Raw genomic sequence first — 4155 nt, 5'->3', positions numbered from 1 at the left:
TATCGCCCTCTGTGAGTGACATCTTGCTTTGCTCTTGGGTATTGTGTGGGATAGTTTGCTTTCTTCGAGACATTGGTATGTGTTCTTGATCTGAAGACAATGCTCTTGAGATCAGATGGGCAGCTACTGAACTTGTGTGTTTCTCTGACTTTCTGACTTCAGAAAAATGTCAGTTCAGTGCCTGCTAGGGCAATCTCTTATTGTTAAGACAGGTCAAGGTGCTTCCATTTAAAGGCAAGTTGATTGGCCAGACATGTAGGCACTGGTGTGGAGCCAAATGGAGGCAGGCAAAAGGTTGGGTGATCACAAGGGCAGGTCAAACACTTGGGGGACCTTGCTCAAACCTCTGCTATTTCAGTGTGCTCACGACTGGGGTCCTTACTCAAATTCCTGCTGTCCGTCTCCGACCCAGTCCTTTTCTCAGTGTTCCCTGCCTAATGGCACTTATGCAGGTGCCCTCACACAACAGCCCTTGCTCCAGCAGGGTCCTGGATCCGACAGGATCCATAAAGTCAAGGTCTAATTCCCACCAACCCACTAGCCTCTGGATGGTCTGCAGAGTTCACAGAAGCCAGCTGGTTGGCTCGTTTTGGGCAGTTGGTGTAGCCCAAGAGAGCTTGGCCAAATTCCCCACCAGTGGGCACGCCCTTAGTGGCTCTCCCAGGTAATCAGCAATGCCCCAGTAAACACAGTCAAGATCCTACCGGTCTTTCTCCTGCCAGGTTAGTTCTACAACAGCTCAGCTGATAGCTCCAGATGATGCCTGGATCTGTGGTGGTGCCCTGAGATCACAGGGCTGTGGTGGGGGTTGAGGTGCGTGGTTGTGGAGCTGCAAGGGGGGGGCGGGGAAGGGGAGGAAAGCAAGGGACTGGGGGTCTAAGGAGCACAGGGCTTGGACACTACCACCAAGAGGTGTTGGCGGGGCTTGGGCGCTGCTGGGGGTTTATGCAGCAGCACCCTGTGTGTTGGGGGTCACACAGGTGCGGCCTGCAGGGAGGGTCACACAGTGGCGGGTAGTCTTCACTCCTCTGGGGTATCACAGTCTTCGCTCCTCTGGAGATTCCTGGTGGGTGGCTGACTGTTGCTTTTCCCGGGTCTCTTCCCATACCAACTCTCCCATATTGTTTTGAGCTTTACCCTGGGTGTCTGATCCATATTGAATTGATTTTTGTGTACGAGTGGCATCAACTTTCTAAATAACAAGCCTCCAGAAACTCTATGGATTTGATAAATAGAAATATTTGCAGAGGGGATTCAGGCCTTTTGTTCATTTTGCTGTTGTTGCTAAGTGCTGTCGAGTCATACACGACTCATAATGACCCTATGAACAAAAGACATGTACCTCAGCAAGACATTTCTGAAGTGGATGCCACTCTTGCTTCCAAACATGTTTGAATTGGGAAGCTCCACCAAACACTGTCCACCATGGGTAACCATTATCACATTTGGCACATTAGTGTCACAGTGTTTAGCATCACAGTAACCACGAGTTACCTCTGTAGAGCAATGTACAGACCAGTGCTATACCACTCAGAAGAATGGTTGGCAAAAAACACAAACAAAAACAAACAAACAAACAAAAAATAACTTACAACCAGGTCAGAGGGCTGCAGATTAATATCAACCACCTTGGATTTGATAGCATAAATAACTCTCTGTCCACTAGGGCCATGTAGCTCTCTCTATGTTGTCATTGGTATTGTTGTTAAGTGCCATTGAGTTGTAGACAACTCATAGCGACCCTATGAACAAAAGACCTGAGCATTGTTCATAGAGTTTCCAGAGGCAAACCATTTCAGAAGTGTATAGGGGCATTATAAGTTGTTCTTGATTTGAAGGCAATCAACAGCAACACAACATAGTAGCTTTTTATATCAGGGAGTTCTATAATTCCCACTACCTTTATATTTTTTTTCACAATTTCTTTGCTTATTTGGAGTCTCTTATTCTACAAATAAACTTGCCAATTGTGTCTTCTCTCTATTTGAAAAAATAATTTCATATCTATAATCATTGAACAATATCACTAATATCACATGCAAGCAAGATTCTGCTGAAAATTATCCAAAAACTTTTGGAATAATATGTTAACATAGAACTGCCAGATGTGCAGGCTGGATTTCAAAGAGGTCTTTGTACTACGGATATTATAGCTAATGTTAGATGAATCTTGGCAGAAAGCAGAGAATATCAGAAGAATGTCTATCTGTGCTTCATTGACTATACAAAGCCTTTTGACTCTGTGAATCACAACAAGCTATGGCTGACTCTGAGAAGAATGGGAATCCCAGAACATTTGATTGTGCTAATGTGAAACCTATACTTGGACCATGAGGCAGTCATCAAAACAGAGAAAGGAGACACTGCATGGTTCAAAATCAAGAAGGGGGTTAACAGTTTTAGTTTACTTGGTTCAACAGTTAACACTTTTGGTAAGAGCAGCCAGGAAATCAAAAGACATATTGCATTTGCAAAGTCACCTGTGAGGGACCTCTCAAGAGTACTGAAGAGGAACAATATCAGGATGGAGACTAAGGTGCGCCTGATCCAGGCTATAGACTTCGCAATCACGTGCTGTATGTTGGAGAGTTGGACAGTGAACAGGGATGATAGAAAGAGAATTGGTACCTTTGAGCTGTGGTGTTGGAGAAGAGTGTTGAATATACCATGAACTGCTAGGAGAAGAAATAGGTTTGACCTGGAGAGGGTGAATCCAGAATGCTCCTTGGAGTCAAGTATTCTGAAGCTTTGTCTGACATAATTTGAACATGTAGCAAGGAGGGACTGGTCCTTGGAGAGGGACATCATGTTTAGGAGAGTGGAGGGACGACGCAGGAGAGGAAGACCCTTGATGAGATGGATTGATTCTGTGATTGGAGTGTTGGGAATGAGTGTGTTTGAGACAGCAAGGTTGGCGAAGTATAGAATGGTGTTTAAGGTCTTGTACATAGGGTCCCTATGAGTTGCAAGCAACTCTATGGCACATAACAAGAACAATTGTGAGTATCTTAAAATAATTGAGTGAGTGAACATAATTAGTAGGATTATTTGAAGAGAATTCAAAAGAAGTACTACAAGATTCTAATTTTCTAGTTTAGACCACAGTAGTGGGAATCTGGTATATAAGAACTCTCTCTTGATTCTAGTATCAGCATTGCTATTTTAAACTCAGGAATCTTATGAATAGACACTGCAATTCCAGCCAAGAAACCACAAACACTGGCAGCTATCAAACCTTATTTGCCAAATAGCACAGCTGCAGGAATAAAGCACCTTCTTCATTTTGAAATTCTACGACATTGTACCTCACTCACAGGAGCTATATTACATGAGAGCCCTAACTGAAGGATTTGGAAATGTGTGTTTCCTTTGCAATCACAGTTATACTAGGAAAGAAAAGATGGCATTGAGTGAAAGTGAAGGAAGTAATATTTAATGTACTTGTGCTTATATGATGCCTTTTTTATCACTTCACTTACAATGTTCCTTATTATAATAGCTGAAGTTTCATTTTAAATTCAGGCTCACATTAAATCCCTCTTATGAAAATATGGAAAACTAACATTATTTCTCATATATTATATTACAAATAAAATGCACTTGAGTTTATTGTTTTATTTCTTGGCAGTATAATAAAATATTTCTCTTAATCTTGGAGATTCTTATTTAGTATAAAGACTACTTTGTTCCAATTTTTCACATTCTTCTTTACCCCCCTTTTCCTATCTCCCCTTCCTCTTTATTATTAGTTCATAATGTTATTGTTGAGTACCAATAACTGACCCTCCGGTAGGTTCTCAGAGACAGCTAATTGCAAGGGAGGAGATTGTGCATCTGCAGACCAGCTGGTGGCCTTGGACCATGTGCCTTAGGAATTGCAGTGCAGCTTTTTTCCACTAGGCCACCAGAGCTCCCTTCTTTCATAATATCATCTACTTATTTCTAATTCTAGTGTTTATCTATGTTGTGATGGATGAGTTTGTGTGATAACTTAATTGCCTATAATTACTGTGTGGCAGCTATGACAGCATTATCCTGATGAAATCTGATACAATGTAATGTCTGGCATGATAAAATTTAATATGATTGACCAATCAGTTGAAAGCAAAACTGCTTGGGAATGTGATTTTTTTTTAATTTAGTTTGTTTATTTTT

Source organism: Elephantulus edwardii, unplaced genomic scaffold (assembly GCF_000299155.1).
Source record: "Elephantulus edwardii isolate Elephantulus edwardi_28Jun2011 unplaced genomic scaffold, EleEdw1.0 scaffold00119, whole genome shotgun sequence".
In the NCBI taxonomy this organism is placed as follows: Eukaryota; Metazoa; Chordata; class Mammalia; order Macroscelidea; family Macroscelididae; genus Elephantulus; species Elephantulus edwardii.
The sequence above is the reverse complement of the archived record's forward strand: the minus strand, read 5'-3'. Positions refer to the sequence as shown.